Source organism: Equus caballus, chromosome 1 (genome assembly GCF_041296265.1).
Source record: "Equus caballus isolate H_3958 breed thoroughbred chromosome 1, TB-T2T, whole genome shotgun sequence".
Lineage (NCBI taxonomy): Eukaryota > Metazoa > Chordata > Mammalia > Perissodactyla > Equidae > Equus > Equus caballus.
Genome location: NC_091684.1, coordinates 43,525,750 through 43,543,139, shown reverse-complemented (window position 1 = coordinate 43,543,139; position 17,390 = coordinate 43,525,750). Strand labels below are relative to the sequence as shown.

The 17,390-nt window shown below is 41.5% G+C and overlaps 1 protein-coding gene across 3 annotated transcripts in view; it reads right to left on the bottom strand.

Moving 5' to 3' along the window:
- Positions 1-17,390, bottom strand: part of PRKG1 (protein kinase cGMP-dependent 1) — a 1,115,289-nt gene that overhangs the window by 213,284 nt on the left and 884,615 nt on the right. The gene's annotated exons all lie outside the window — the stretch shown is intronic.

The window sequence follows — 17,390 nt, the reverse complement described above, 5'->3', positions numbered from 1 at the left end:
ATGGCTGATGAGTGGAGTTGGTCTGTACCTGGGATCTGACCCTGCCAACCTGAGCCGCTGAGGGGAGAGTCTGGAACCTTAACCGCTCGGCCACGGGGCAGCCCCTAATAATGGTAATATTTTAGTTCCATTTACCTTAGTCTTGGTCATATTTCTCACTTGGTTCCTAACCCAAGACCTCTCAAAAATTCCAAAACAATCCCGTATGCAAATCCAGTATACACTCTGTTAGTACAGGCTTGTGAACAGTATGTGGTACAGTCTGACTCTTTCCTAAGGGTTTCACCAACGAGAAGATTCTTAAGCCCCAGCTGAAGTATGAGGAAGAAGTCACTGGATGTTAAGTAGGAGAAAACCTTCTCAAAAAAGAGGAAAATTAGCACTTAATTATGATCACATAATAGTAGCGGATATGCAATTATTTTGGAAAAAAGAAAGAAATGCAAATAAAAATAACCAGAATTTGAAGAATCCTTAGCTCATTTGAGCTTCTTTCTATTCTCTACCTCCTTTTTTTTCTCTTTTTTGGGGAAGATTAGCCCTGAGCTAACATCTGCCACCAATCCTCCTCTTTTTGCTGAGGAAGACTGGCCCTGAGTTAACATCCATGCCCATCTTCCTCTACTTTATATGTGGGACGCCTACCATAGCATGGCTTGCCAAGCGGTGCATAGGTCCACACCCAGGATCCGAACGGGTGAATCCCAGGCCACTGAAGGGGAACGTGTGAACTTAACCACTGTGCCACCAGGCAGCCCCTACCTACCTCCTTTTTAAAAGCATATTCCCATCCAAATGATTGTCATTTCCTTTCAGAAAACCAAAATTACTTGCAATCTGTTAAACAGTATGAAGGTAACAGTTTCCCAGGCCCAACATTACTGCCATTTTGGTGCACATCCTTCTTTGCTGTTGGGAGCTGTCCTGTGCACCCAGTTCAGCTGTGGGATGTTCAGCAGCATCCATGGCGTCTACCCACTAAGACGCCAGTAGCACTTCTACTACAGTGTGGCAACCGCAAATGTCACCAGGCATTGCCAATTACCCTGTTGGGTGAAAATTTCCCCGAGTTGAGAATGACTGCACTAATCTTTCGTGATTTTTTTGGACCTGAAACAACAATTCATTATTTCTCTTGATACTGTATGTTAACTAGATGATTCTTTGGCTTCCCATGATGTCAGTGGGGATAATTACACGGTCTAACGCCTCACTCTGTGGTGAGAATTTGGTACTGGTCACTGGCTGGGGGCATAGCTGTGATGGTCTATTCTCCTCCACATGGGCCTCTCTATGTGGCTGCCCAGTCTTCTCTATAGCATGCTGACCTGGGGGTGGGCCAACTTCATTCACGGCAGCTGGCTTCCAAGGGTGCAAAAGCAGAAAGTGCCGGGTTTTCTAGAGGCCCAGGCCAGGAATACGTCCTATATCTCTTGTGCTACATTCAATGAGTTCAAGCAGATCTCATGGACAGTCCAGATGCAAGGGGAGGGGACTGCCAAAGGTGTGAACCCCAGGAGATGTGATGTACCAGGGGCTACCAAACACAGTCTCATATGTACCTCAAGTTTCATGTGTATAAAACTGAGCTCCTGACCGCCTTCTCCGAGTTTTGCTTCTCCCATGCCTTCCCAGTATCAGCAACACCACCTCCATCTTTCCAGGTGTTCGGGCTAAACACCTTGGAGTTATCCTTAACCTTTCTGTCTCCCAGGCCCACAACTGCTCTGTCGGCAAATCTAGCTGGCTCCATCTTCAGAATACACCCAGAACTCAACAACTAGTCACATCTACTGCTATGGGGCTGCCATCTTCTCTTGCCCAGTCCATGCAGTCACCTACTAACTGAGACATCTGCTCCTGCCTGACTCCTCTAGTCCCTTCTCCATGTAGCAGCCAGGTGATTCTATTAACACACCGTCAGCAGCACCTGTCTCTCCCTGCAGGGGCCACTCTACTCATGGGCAGTGTAGTCCCATAGTGGCTACAAGTCACCAACACCTTCTGTCATTTGCTTCACTGACCTCACATCCCAACTCTCTCTCTCCATTTTGTCTGTTCTGTTCATATCACTTTTCTTGACGTTCCTTGAATATCCAGGCCTAGAATCACCTCAGGGCCTTTGCATAGGCTCTTCCCTCTGCCTGAAATGTCCCTCCACCCAAGATATCTCATGACTTCTTCATATTCTTACTCAAATGTCACCTTCTCAATGAGACCTTTCCTGACCTGCCCTTTAAATCAGCTCCTTTCCTCTGCATGGGTGACTCTTCTTAAATTAATTTTCTATGTAGCACTCACCACCTACAACTATCAGGGTTTTGGGAGAAGAGATTGCACCCTCAGGAGAGGGAGGTAATCAAAGTGGGATGAGTGGCAGGAGTGTGAGCAGGATTAGTGGATCAAGGAGTGCTGGAGGTGAAGGGGTCAGGGAGTAGGATTACTAGAGCCTGCTGAGAGCTGGAGCCATGAGAGAGACCAGCCCAACAGGAGCTGAATCATGGCTTCTGATAAGGAAATATCCACTGCCAAACCCCAGCCTAGTTCCGAGGGAGCCGAGGGATAAATACCCTGACCTTTCTCTTCTCCACCCTCTGGTCTCCTGATGGGGATCCTCATTGGTGTAACTCAGATGGAAGTCAGGGGAAAGGAGAGACCTCCCATTCAGATCATCCTCTAACCAGAGAGAAGGTCCAGGAAAAATGAAAAGTGGGTCTAGGGGCGTGTAGAAGTCATCAGCCCCATGTTTAACATATCATTCAAGTCACCTATCAACTGTGTCCTCCACTAGAAGATCAGCTCCATGAAGGGATTTTTATGTTGTTGCCTGAGGTACCCCTTGCACTTAGAAGAGTGCCTAAGTGTTCACTAAATGCTTATCAAATAAATGGATTACACTATAAAAATGTTTATTCTCTCGTGTAACAAGAAGTCTGGAAATGGAGCAGTTACAGTGCTGGTCAAATTATTGGGTCAACAAGTCCTCCAAAGACTCAGGTTCTTTTCCTCTTCCAGGTGGCTTGCCCTCACTGGCGGGGTCCTCATGGTCCCGAGATGACTGCCATTGCTTGAGTCATCACAGGTGGGTCAGAGGCAGAAAAGGGGAGTTTCTCATCTTACAACTCCTTCTGGGAAGAAATCACAGAAACCCCTAGAAATCATCCCCTTATGTCTCCTTTGAGTCACATGCCTGTTCTTAAATGAATGCCTGGCAAGAGGAATAGAATTATTCAAAATTGTTTTCATTAATCAAGATCATCCAATGGGGCTGAGAAGAAACCATTCAAACGAAATCAAAGCTCTGGTGGTGGGGAAACAGGAAGGAAGAACTGGGGAGGCCCCCAAGAGGGCATTCACTGCTTGGACAAACCCAAACAGTCTCTGAGGGGCTAGGACTAAGATGGGAGTTGGGTGCAGAGGAAGGATTGGTGAAGCTGGGATGTGAAGCTGTGAGAAGAGAAGATTCAGAAGGCATGGTAGCTGTCTTCAAATTTCCACTGAGCTGTGGTGAAGCAGAAGGAGGCGGCCTCTCTAGGTGATAGTCCAGAGAAAGTGTGAGAATTAAGGGGAGGAAACCAAAAGTCGCAGATGGCATCTCACACAAAAAGGCAATGTGTACAGGTGCAAGCAGCTCCAAGATGGAATGCGTTGCCCCAGTGGGCAGGAGGCACCACGTAATAAGCATACAGCAGCAGAGGCTGGGTAAGCATGCGCCAGAAAATTGCAGAGGAGATTGAGATTGGTGTCCAAGGATGCCTGAGAGGGAACTTTAGGGTCCCTTTCAGCCTTGAAATGCTGTGATTCTCTGACAGCTTGGATTTCCCAAAGATGGCCAAAACACATCTTCCATTCCACCAGCTCTCCCTCATGGTGACTTTGTCATTCTCCCATTAAAAGCTGGAGTCTAATTCCCCTCCCCTTGAAACTAGGCTGGCCTTAGTGGCTCTTTTGTAACAATTGCCTGTGTGCAAGTGATGCTGCATGACTTCCAAGGGCATCTCAGAAAAGGCCATGAACTTCCGCTTGTTTTTGTGAAGCTCCCTATCAGAACCAAGCACCATGTTGTGAGAATCCCAAGCCATAGGCCAGGCCACATAGAGGTGATTCGATTGATGGTGCCACCCAAACCTAGCCTCTGAGTCATCTCAGTCAACACAGTCAGGAGGGAGACATCTGAGTGGAGAAGCTTCCACGTGAGTCCAGCCTCAGCATTTAGGTGTCCTCATCTGAAGCATCAAATGTGGAGCAGAGACAAGACATCTCTATCACGTCTGAACTCCTAACTCACAGAATGGTTCTTTTTTATGCCACTAGGTTTGGGGTGGTTTGTTACATAGCAATAGATAACCCAAGAGACCCTTGGGGGCTGCACCCCAGAACTTGGCTCTCGTCTTCTCCTGAAAGCTCTGACTCTGGTTGGTCCTGGAGTTCAGAGCCTGCCAGCAGCTGTGGTGAAAGATGGCTTCTTCCTCGTCCTTTGGGTCTCATCTGAGAAGGAAGGGAAGAGTCTGGGACAAAGCCTAGCCAGCTTTCAATCCCTACCACAGTGAGCAAAACACATTGGTGGCCCTTATCTCATGGGAATTTCACAATAACCGTAGGGGGAGTTTGCTGAAGCAAACACAGCTTAAGTGACTGGCCCAAGGTCATACCACTAATAAGAGATGGAGGTGGCACTCAGTGCAGGCGCTTCTCCTTTCACGTCCTACCACGAACTGTGGTGGAAATGGCGGGAAGGATGGGCCGTCCTCCTCTACCTCCCTACCTCCACCTCCTTTCTCCATCCCTGGCCTGTGGCTGGGCAGTTTGGTGTGGGCAATAACATGTCTCTTTTACATTGCAAAGGAGAGATGCATCCAAGTCACCTTCTGTGATAAACAAAAAGATTGGTCCCAACTCTCTGGTTGTAAATGATAGAAAAATCTAACCACAAAATGGGCAAAATGGGAAGGTACTCAGTCACAAAACAGCGTAGTCCAAACAATAGTGTCTGAAATGGCTGAATCCAAGGATTAAATCATGGCCCCAGACCCTAGTCTTCCTCCTCTCTTCATAGCTCTGTCTGCCACAAGTTAGCTCCTCATGAGGGTTCAGGGTGTGCCAAGATGGCAGTGGGCTCTCCTAATGTTCCAGACCAGCCAGCACTTTCACGATTTTAATTGCTTCATCCCAGAGAGTAGAAAGTTTGGCAGGAATATCCATAGTCTGTTTAATTCATGGAAATTATCTAATCACCTTCTTAATGTCATCTGATATGATTTTGTAACTTAACACACACAATTGTCATATTAATTATTTTAATTTACCTACACAGGCATTTATTGCACATATTTCCATGCTGCATAAGTTCATAAAATTCGGGGGTCCACAGAAGAGCCTATAGGACAGCGGCCAAAGGCAGTCCGAGTTTGGAAAAGACAATATTGATGGTGTCATAACACCAGGACTATAATGACTGTGCTATCCTGAAATGTTCAATTGTACCTGTGGGGAAGATGATTATGCATACTGATTCTTCGAGAGTCTCTCTAATTATGTTAACCAAATGCCAGCAGTTTTGCTATTTTCTGAAGGTCACTTTGCAGTTCTGCCGTTTTCTTATTTTAAATTAAATTACAGAAAAATACAGAATTTAGAATGAGAAGAAACCTTAGCAATTAGGTTCCTTTAAAGGTTTCCGTAGCTATTAGGATGAAAGCCAAACTCCTTAACATGACCTTCAAGACCATAGATCATTTGCTCAATGCCAAGCCTTTCAACCTCGTCTTACTCTCCTTCACTTTGCCCTCCAGCCCCGCTGACCCTCTTGGGTCTGTCTCTCATCTGTGCCACACTCCCTTCCTAACCACCAGGCCTAAGAACTCCACTGCTGAGCTCCTACTTCTTCTCACCTAACTACATCCTACTTCTCCTTCAGATCTTAGCCTTCCCTAACCCAGTATATCCCGCAAACACACACACTCTGGCTAAATTAGGTCTCTCCACTATATGATTTTACAACGCCATAAAGCTTTAGTTCACTGCCCTTTTCTCAGCTTATAGTTATGTTTTTATTTGTATGATTTTTAAAAAAATTATTTATTTATTTACTTTTTGAGGAAGATCAGCTCTGGGTTAACGTCTGCCACCAATCCTCCTCTTTCTGCCAAGGAAGACTGGCCCTGAGTTAACATTCATGCCCATCTTCCTCTACTTTATATGTGGGATGCCTACCACAGCATGGCTTGCTGAGTGGTGCCATGGCCACACCTGAGATCCGAATCAGAGAACCCCAGGCCACCGACGCGGAACGTGCGAACTTAAGCGCTGTGCCACCAGGCTGGCCCCTTGTATTATTATTTAAATGATACTTTTCAGCATATTTAAAGTTCTCTTGAAGGCAAGGATTGTGTCTGGTTTTATTCACCCTAATATTCTCAGCATCTAACATAGTGCTTGGAACAAAACAGGACTCAAAAATGTCGATTGCATGAATGAAGTAGTCTTCCTTCATCCTTCATCTCCATCTTTCTAGCATTGCCCATAGTCAATCCATTAGAAAGTCCTCTACCTCCAAATATGTGCCAATAGCAAATCTATTGAAATCACTCTACTGCTTAAAAACTTCCCATGGCTTCTTGCTGCAATTAAAATCAAAAGCAACTTACTGTGGTTTATAAAGTTCTCTGTATTCTGGCCCCCCCCCCCCCCCCCACATCTCCATCCTCATCCCCTCCCGTTCTCACCCTCACTCATTCTGTTTTAGAAATGCTGGCTTTCCTTCTGTGCCTTATACTTACCAAATTGGATCCGTCCTCAGAACTTTGCATTCAGTAGACCCTCTATCCAGAACACTCCTCCTCAAGATCTTTGTTGTCACCTTGTTCTTATCATTTGGGCCTCAGCAAGACCTTTCTTGACCACTCTCATAATGTACCCTCCACCCTCCCATTCACTTTCTATCCTATGTCTATGTCCTTGTTTGACATTTTTTATGTATTAGAAAGCTCTCCAAAGCTTTTTGGTCCTGCTTTGCTGCTGCCAAAATGCGACTGGAAACTTTAATGACTGATGACAAACAAAGCAACAACAGCACAATTGAGTCTCCTGTGAGAAAGCCCTTCTATCACACCCTTCATGAATTAAAATTATCCTTCTTTTTTGTTTGCTATTTGTGACCTCTCCCCCATCACTTCCTGCTCAGAGAATTTAGGAGATTACATTATATTACATCCACTGTTTCACTTAGAACAGTGTCTAGAACACAATAGGTATTCAATATATAACCTAGATAAAGGATAAATTGGGTCCAAACTCCTTCATTTTGAATAGGAAATCTAAATTATAAATCATAGATTAGAGGGATGGATAGAGAAGGAAAACTGATAGCATATCTAAATGTAAGCAATGCATCCCCCCAATGACAATAACTTGGAACAGTATTTTCAAAACTTCTGAGTTGGGAAAAGCCAGTCTTCTCTCTGCCACTAGAAAAAATGAGTATAGCTTTATCATTACTACGTATGTCTCTGAATTCTCAGAATTCAACATTAATACGTAAATGTTCACTTCCACTTTTTAAAATTCTGCACATACTTTCTGACACTTGGCAGAAGGCTCAGTGCAACACTGGGTATGACACTTCAATCCCTTGGTAGTTGCTCTCTGGTGATTATGCATGATTCGTTTTCACTTTTGAGATCAGACTCATCATTATTGATATCAAATATATTGTATTTTAACTGGTGATTATTTTTCAGCCCCCAACTCTAATATAACCTGTAATTGAATCTCAGTTAATATAAACTAATATAGAATTCATCATTCCGAAGTAAATTCTCACCTAAATTATTTCAGTCATAAATTATATCATTATTTCCCTTTATACTTAAGGTTATTTGAGTTTAAGGTTGGAGTTATCTTTAAGGCTTAATTAAAACTCAGAGCATCTATTAATTGACCCTGTCCTAATGATTAAGGCATATGTAATATAGACCACAATGGTAATTGCTACTGACTATAGAAATAGCTGTAAGTATAAATGACCTTTTTATACCAATATCTAATAAACGCCTGAAATAGGGAATAATGTTTGGAAAATTAATGAGTTAAGAACAACATGGAAGATGGTGTCAAGATGGCAGCATAGGCAGACTCTGAACTCACTTCTTCCTACAGACACAACAAATTTATAACTACTCTCGGAACAATTACCCCTGAGAGAGAATTGAGGATTGGATAAAGAGCCCCCACAACAAGGGATAGTGCTGACTGAGGTGGAAAAGGCAGAAATTCCTTTCTGGAGAGAAAAGAGCCACCTTTGAGCTGTTTTGCTTCACAGCCAGCCAGGAGCAATCCTAATGTAAAGCCTTCCCTAGAGGAGTGGGGGATCTGAGTGGGGGAGCATTACCACAATAAGCAGCTTTTGGACTCAGCACAACCAAGACAAGTGCCATAATACCTGGCTTTGCCAGCTATTAACAACAATGGAAATACCCCCAGAAAAGTTATCAGACATAAGGGGAAAAAAAACTAAAATATTGTCAAAAGAAATAAAAGAAGACACAAAGAAATGGAAGGGTATTCTGTGCTTTGGATTGGAAGAATTAACATACTTAAAATGTCCATACTTCCAAAAGCAATCTCTAGATTCAATGCAATCCCTATCAAAGTTCCAATGACATTTTTCACAGAAATAGAGCCAAGAATCCTAAAATATATATAAAACAACAAAAGACCCCAAGTAGCCAAATGAACCCTGAGAAAAAAAAAGTAAAGCTGGAGGGATCACACTCCCTGATTTCAAAATATACTACACAGCTATAGTAACCAGAACAGCATGGTACTGGCACAAAAACAGGCACACTGATCAATGAAACAGAATCCAGAGCCCAGAAATAAACCCACAACACATCTATGGACAGCCAATTTTCAACAAGGGTGCCAAGAACATACAATAGAGAAAGGAAAGTCTCTTCAATAAATGGTGTTGGGAAAACTGGACAGCCACATGCAAAACAATGAAAGTAGACCATTATCTTACACCATACACAAAAGTTAACTCGAATTGGATTAAAGACTTGAATGTAAGACCTGAAACCACAAAACTTCTAGAAGAAAACATAGGCAATATGCTCTTTGACAGCAATCTTAGCAGCAAATTTTCAAGTACCATGTCTGACCAGGCAAGGGAAACAGTAGAAAAAATAAACAAATGGGACTACATCAAACTAAAAAGCTTCTGTACAGCAAAGGAAATCATTGTCAAGGACAACCTCACAATTGGGAGAAGATATTTGCAAACCATATATCATATAAGGGGTTAATATCCAAAATATATAAAGGACTCATACATCTCAAAAACAAAAAAACTAACAACCCAATTAAAAAATAGGCAAAAGATCTGAACAGAGATTTCTCCAAAGAAGATATATAGATGGCCAACAGGCACATGAAAAGATGTTCAACTAATGATGTTCAACTAAAGATGTTCACTAATTATCAGGGAAATGCAAATCTAAATTACAATGAGATATCACTTCATGCCCATCAGAATGGCTGTAATTAACAAGATAAGAAATAACAAGTATTGGAGAGGATGTGGAGAGAAGAGAACTCATATACTGCTGTTGGGAGTACAAACTGATGCAGCCACTAAGGAAAACAGTATGGAGATTCCTCAAAAAATTATGAATAAAACTACTGCATGATCCAGCTAGTCCACTGCTGGGTATTTATTCAAAGAACATTAAAACACAAAAGCATAAAGATACATGCACCCCTATGTTCACTGCAGCATTATTCACAATAGCCACGACTTGGAAGCAACCTAGATGCCCATCAAGGAACAAATGGATAAAGAATATGTGTTGTATATATACACAATGGAATACTACTCAGCCATAAAAAGGATGAAATCTGGCCGTTTGTGACAACATAGACAGACCTTGAGGGTATTATGCTAAGTGAAATAAGTCAGAGGGAGAAAGTCAAATACTGTATGATCTCACTCATCAATAGAAGATAAAAATAACAATAAATAATCACATAGAGACAGAGATTGGATTGGTGGTTACCAGAGGGGAAGCATGGTGGGAGGAGGGCAAAAGGAGTACTTAGGCACATGTGTATGGTGATGGATGGTAATGAGTGTTTGGGTGTTATACATGATGTAATCTACATAAAAATAGGTCTATAATGATGTACATCTGAAATTTATATAATGTTATAAATCAATGTTGCCACAATAAATAAATAAATACAAATTTAAAACATTTTAAAAATTTTTAATAATTAAACATGGTCTTGGGTCATAATTCCTGCTTCATTTATTCAGAGGATGGTTATGGCTTAGAAGATGGCTATCACATCAGGAAGTAGAAGATCTTCCTTAAAAATATTGGCATCTGCCTTTCTGGAGCCTAAGTCAGCGCATTCTCAAAGGGAATTCTTACCTGTCTCTAATACCCCTAATTTATTCCAAAGACAAGACCCCATAATGGAAAACGGGATCACCAAACAGCTTGATCAGTCAAAAAACATGCTAGTTAGGTAGGCAGCAAACAAGGTATTACTTTGTCCAGGACTTCTCTACTTTTTAAAATTCTGCTCATTATATATGTCTGGATTTAGATTATGTAGGGCTGCGAAGAAAGGCTGACAGCTAGTCATTACAACAACATAAAACTTTCCACGTTGCTATCCTTGAATTCTGGTCGTTTGGAATCTAAAGTCTAGGTAAAATCTATTGTGGAACCAATGATTATTCCTGTAAACCCGAGAATTTTCTCTTTTTCTTCCCCAATCCACTGCCACCATGGATTTCATCAAAGAACTAGTGCTCTACAAACAACTGATAACAATATTTTTAGTGCATATATGTTGTCATAAATGGACCATTTCCCTCTTATGGAACAGTAATTGTCAAGAGGACTTGTTCTGTTATGAAGCATTTTCTTAAGTAATATCTAACCTCATTAAGACCGCAATTTTTATGTACTCTCCTTCCTATTCCTATCCTCTAAAGGAAATTTAAATTTTCCTCATCCCACCACTCACAAATTAACTAGAACACCAAAAGAATAAATCAAAGCCTGGAACATTCTTTCTAATTACTTCCCTTTATCAAACCACCACCATCCTGTCCCAACCAACTGGATATCTTGGGTACACATCTCTCTACTACAGATTTTTTTTTTTTTTTAATTTCAATGCCACTCCTCACCTTCCACTCAGGACACTCCCTTAATTTACATCCACTACTTCTCCACACCTCTTGGACTGAACAATTTGGCTCCAAGCCTGCTCAAACTAACTTACAAAATCCTCCTTCACCAAGCCTGAACTTCAGGTCCACATGAGAGACATGCCCTTGTTAGGAGAGTCTGGTCATTCGTGAATTTCAACCAAAGTCATTTATTTGTGCCTTCCATGAATGAGACACTGCGCTTAACACTGAGCCCACGAAGATACACAAACTTGAGAGGCAGCATGGCATTGTGGTTAAATATGTGGGTACTAGAACTAGACTGCCTGATTACAAATCCCAACTCTGGAACCCTAAGCAAGTCATTTGACTTCCCTTTGCAGTTTCCTTTTCTGCTAAATATAATCATACCTCCATAAACAGAGAGTTGTGAGAATTAAAAGAATTAAGAGTCACAAAGTGCAGAGCTTGTCACACTGTAAGTGCTATAGACCTGTAAATTATTATTATTGTTTTTTCAGGGAAAGGTTAGCATAAGGAGAGAGAATTGTATACAGGTAATTTATCATACATAATTTCTAGCTTTTCCCAGGCAGGTAGCGATTCCCTGCTAGAAGGGAAGGAAGCGGAAGGGCTTTCCAAGCAGAGAAAATGGTATTTGTAAAGGTACAGAGATGGTGAGTACATGCAGTTTACATAGAGAATAGTAAGAAGGTCAGAGTGGCTGAATTTGAAAACTCAGAGTTGAAATGCATTTATTTTTATAGGTTATTTTCCAACTCTAATACCATTAATTCAGTGACCATCAAACTCCCTGAACAGCCTGGAGTTTCATGTATTCTTTACCATTCTGTCCTCTATCACAGAAAATCCCAACAGTAGACTCCATCCCCTATCTTACTTTGTATTTTAATTCAGAGCTATCCCTAATTAACGCTCAGTGGACTAGAAGGAATCCAGAAATATATCCTGAAGAGTCAAAATTGGAAGCTCAGCAAACATAAGCACACATTTTGCTTGTTCAGACATTTCACCAGGGAGACCCCACCATGACTGGTCCAGCCAGATGCCTGTGGGAAGGAAGGATGGTTTCAAGATCACCACCATCAGTTCTCACCCCAACCCCAAGGACCAACATGCCACTGAGGGTGAGAATGCCAGTATTAAATAAGGAGTGCTATAGTCACCAAGGAACCGGGGCTCTGCACTCCTGAGGGGCTGGCTCAGAGCTCCCAGAGAACCTAGATGCATTAGTAGAAACCCAAGTATGGACAGAAAATATGACTTTTTCATCAAATACAGATAGTTAAGACTTCTGGATAAAGAGCCTATCACTGGCCCTCAAGGAACCGTGCCTGCCTAGCTCACCAAGGCTATTTAAAACACAAATAGCTAGAACCATGAGTATGAGTCTGTGCCACCTCCACGGTTGAGGATCTGCGTCTATGCAGCTGTCCCTTGGGACATTCCTTGATGTCACAATGGCCCTTGATGAAACATTCCTCACTTGCCTGTAACACTGTTTATCAAACTCCTTCACCTTCAAACTTGCCTTGCTGATCCTGTGATACATTCTAGCTACTGGAGACTTATAGTTTGTCCTTACTACCTGAATCATTACATTTCTATCTGCCTTGATGGTGCTATCAGTACACTGTCTCTACTGAGGTCCCCACTTGTCATTGAAACCCATGGAACACTCTGTAAGTCAGCCTAACTGCACTGGATTGGATAGACATTGTAAGAACAGAATATCAGGCAGGGCTAAGCCTAGTCCTGACCAGGTCAGGATGTTGTATGGTCAGATGCTGAGGACACTTTGACCTGTGAATCAGCCTTGCCTTAACAAGGTGCTGGGGCTGATTCTTACTAGCTTCCACACAAATGAAAAGAACAGGTGTAAAATCCTTAAGGCAAGAAGTCCTGAGACTGTGTAAGCTTGTCTAAGAAAATTAGTTTATGACTTGTACCAGGATGTATAAAGACTACAGGCTGGCCGAGAGTCAGAATTAAGATCCCCTGCAGTGCAGCGGGCACGGATGTAGATTCTCAAAGAAACTAATAGGACTGTCACCATGATGAACACAGATTACTGGCAGCTTTGTATCCTCATGGGGTCCAAGGGACCAAGGAAAGCCATAACCACATCTGTTGTGCACCTTGCTCAATGCAACCCATTAAAGATATCATGCAACCTGTTTAGTGGATTACAAGCAAGATTTTTTAATGGAAAAGAACAGAAAATATCAAATGCATCACACATAGTAAGGATAAGTATAATTCGTAAAAGTTCTATGTGTGTGCATATGAATACTTACCTGCATACCAAGCCCCACTGTAATATGTATTTCTTACTACACAAACACTACTTTGATAAAATAAGTACTTCTCTTTCTTTACAAAAGCCATAACACCTTCAGAACATGGAGGTATCCTCACTTCTATATGAAACTGTATTTAGGAATTTTGTTATTATTAATAAAAACACAAGTATTGAATTTTTTTTAATTTTTGAATTATTTCACTTTTGAAAAGGTGTGTATAAGTCAAAAGTGCTGGCTCTTCTTTATAAGGACGTATAATCTCCATTTCAGTAAATGATACTTCCACTCAGTTTACCACTTTGTTTTCTCATCTGGTTCTCAGTCCCCCACCCTACCATTCCTGCAGTCTGACAAAATGCCATCACTTACATTTACAGTTTTGTATATCTAAGCACCCAATTTTCCAAACTAATGTTTAGAACTTCTCATAGTGCAATATAACTATCTAGGTTTTTGTTCAACTGATACTGAATGCTGGTTTCCTTTTCTGAATCTCAACCATTCTTGAGGTCTCTGTGTCTTTAGTGGTCAGATCACATCATCATCCTTTAAGCCTCTTGAATATCTTCAGAATTTATGATTCAAAGACAGCTGTTGACCCAGCAGTAGCCTTCTGGACTAACTGAATCCTTGTCCTGAATGTCAGAAAAAGGGGGGAAAAACCTGAGCTGAAATTCTATAAACTCTTGGGTTTTGTTTGATGTTTAACTGAGCTCTTCAATGGCATCACTTTCCAAATGGATTTTCAATTTCTGTTTTTACTTTCAAAGATTTCTGAAGTGAACATATTCATATAGCATAATGACTAAGAACGATATCAAGGCAGGCACAGGAAATTCCAAAAATCTCTAAAAGGAATGGCTCATTTCAGATCTATTCATTTTACAACAGAATAAAACTGTTTATAGAATAGACAAGCAGGCATTCCCATTCCACATAATTAAACTATAACTCAAAGTTTAACAATTTGTTCTATAAAAGCAATTAGCTTCAGCAGAACTTGGAAATTGTTTGCCCTGACAGATTATGAAATGTGTCACAGGGAAGCATACAATTTAGTGTCTCAGAGTCACCATCTAAAGGATAAATATGTTTTGAAGTTTCAACTAAAATAAATACAGTACTCAAAAAGGAAAAATAAAGATTCAGTTTCTCACAAACCCTGTAACAAAAATAGAGGAGCGAGTAAAAAGTATGCAGAATTCCCTCAAATATTTTACTTTTTTAGGACTTTAAAATAAACATTTCACATTTTTCTCTGAGAAGACATCATTTAGTTTAAAGGGCATCTTGAGTCATTGAGGATGAGAAAGGAGAGAAAGCAAAGAGGATTTAGGTTACACGAGGAGGGAAAGGCCTCCTTACGTATTGGAGGATGCGGTTCTTGCCTTGAGGATATTTTGTTTCTGTCTAGACTGGTTTTAGAGTGGTCTTGTTCAGAGCTAAGGTTATGGAATCATTTATGATCTTGCCCCCTTTTTTATTCCAAATATGCCATATAAACACTCAGAGACAGTGCACTGCGGTGAGACAGAGGTGCTTCTCAAAACCGTGAGACAAAGGAAAACCTTCTTCCCGAATGTGAAATTAGTGTGTTTACAGGAACTAATACCAAAAGTGATAAACAAAATATTTAATAACTAGCACTTTGAGGGCACTAACCAATCAGAAAGGACACGGGCTGAAGCAGGATCCTGAAGAACCTCCTGGATCATGGGGAGGTTTAGCGGCCCCGGGAATAAACTGGGGCAGCCGTCAAGGCGCTCCTGGCAAAAGCTTTTTACTAACTGGCAGAGTAGTATTTCAATGAGTTCACTTGTGCAAACCCAGTGAGCAGAAGCCCTAGAAACATTCATCTACTTTCATATCCCCCACAAGCCCCTGTTTCACAGATTTTGAGATTTCTGAATTCAGAATGAACATCACTATTGGTAATGGTAACTGTGGTGACAGAACCAAGAAAATACAGTAATTAAATCTGCCCAGAACTGGAAGGTAGACTGTCTCCCAAGCCAGAGGTCCCGGCTGGGAACAAGGAAGTGGCTGATGGTGTTCAGGACATGCTACCCCCAAATACGGCACCTTGGCATATAGAATATTTGAAGCTGAGGGAGTTTGAGAAAACAGCAGAAGCAGGAAGGTCATGACCTTCCCCTCCCCTTGCTCTTCTCCCCTGAAGCAGATCATAAAATCCTCATGTGAGAAGTACCCTCCCTGTACCCAGAGGAAAGGACCATCTTTATCTTTCAAGACAAAGAGATGCCGAGAAGAATTCAAACAAACAGACCTTGCTAAGTTTCCCCGAGTTGACCAGACTCACCTCATACTCACTGACATATCATATTTCTACATAACTGCCCGCTCTTCATCAAACCCAGCATAAAAATACTCAGGTCTGTATCTTCAGGACTTCATTTCCCTATGACGTCTTCCATGTCAAGAAAAAAGCATATTAAATAAATTTGTGTGCTTTTCTCCTGTTAATCTCTCTTCGTCTGTTTAATTTTCAGACCCAGCCAGGGACCCTAAGAAGGCCGAGGAAAACTTCATCCTCCCCTACATAGCTAAAAAAGTCAAATCAACACAGCTAAGGAAAAAAACAGCATTAGGAGGAGTGTGTTTAGTGATGGCACACAGAAAGAGAAGGTTCAGAGGAAACAGCCGTGAGCAATGCGTGCGTGCAAGTCAGAGACCATAGATCTGAGGGTGATGGACATTTTGGTTACCAGAAAGACAGGTGTGCTGTTGTCACCAAGTATATTTTATGGACCCCAGCCAACTGAATGAATTATGCTTTTAGACGAGGCACTTCCCTTGGCTTTAAACAACAGGCAACCTTCTCATAAAGTGTTTGCCTCCCCGGTGCCTTGACATCAGGAGAGAGGGAGCCTGGACCTGTGACGTGTGCATTACAGTCACACATCTGTACGAGACCCACATGTATCAGAAAGCACTAGGCTGGCATTGGGTCCATATGTTAGTCTCAGGTGACACTAGTATACTATACTACAAGTTGGAGTACTAGAAGGATGCTGCATATAGATATAAGATTTGATTTATTTACCTGTCAGAATGAAGCCCAGATCCTAAGTATGGTAAAATTCAACAAGGTAATGTTACCCTGCCAACCATCATTAGACCGCAATAAGGACCTGCCTTCTCACTGCTTCTTCAGCCCCCTGCACCCACGGGATACAGCACAGTATCTCTGCAGGCACCCACTCCCAAAAAGAAAAGCCAAGACCTTTGTCATCCCAACATCCAGAGGACTTTTACCTACTATATGGAAGTATGTCTAATTCAGCCAGTGTTGTGAGCATAGCTTTATAGAACATGGTTGCTGTGGGACGTCCTAGTGGTTAACTTATTTGCATTTAAATGGGACCACAGAGAATGGGGCTGCTTTCCAACATGTTTATTTTCCTATTTTCAGCAATGGAGAAAAAGGAGCTGTTTTTAAAAGAAATGATCAGTTGAAATGTCACTAATTCTCCTGACCACAATATAATTTAATATTTTATAATAACTATAAAAACTCACTTTACACTCCAAGGCTAACTCACATCATAAAAGATAATAGTTACTATCAATTTAAGGCTTACTACATGCTAGACAACATGCTAAGGATGTCTCAATCGGACAATGACTCACTGAGGTGTTATAATCTTTGTTTTACTAGAACAAAATGGAAGCTTAAATAGGTTGAGTAATTTTTCCAAGATCACCCAGCTAGTAAACTTTTAGGGGCAGAATCTGAATCCAAGTTTGCTTTAGAAAGCCTATGCTCACAGTTTGACTTCCTACTAATCTAATAGTCAATTTTTCATACTCCAAAACAGAAAGAAAGAAAGAAAAGAACCTGTCGGTAGTAGTAATCCTAG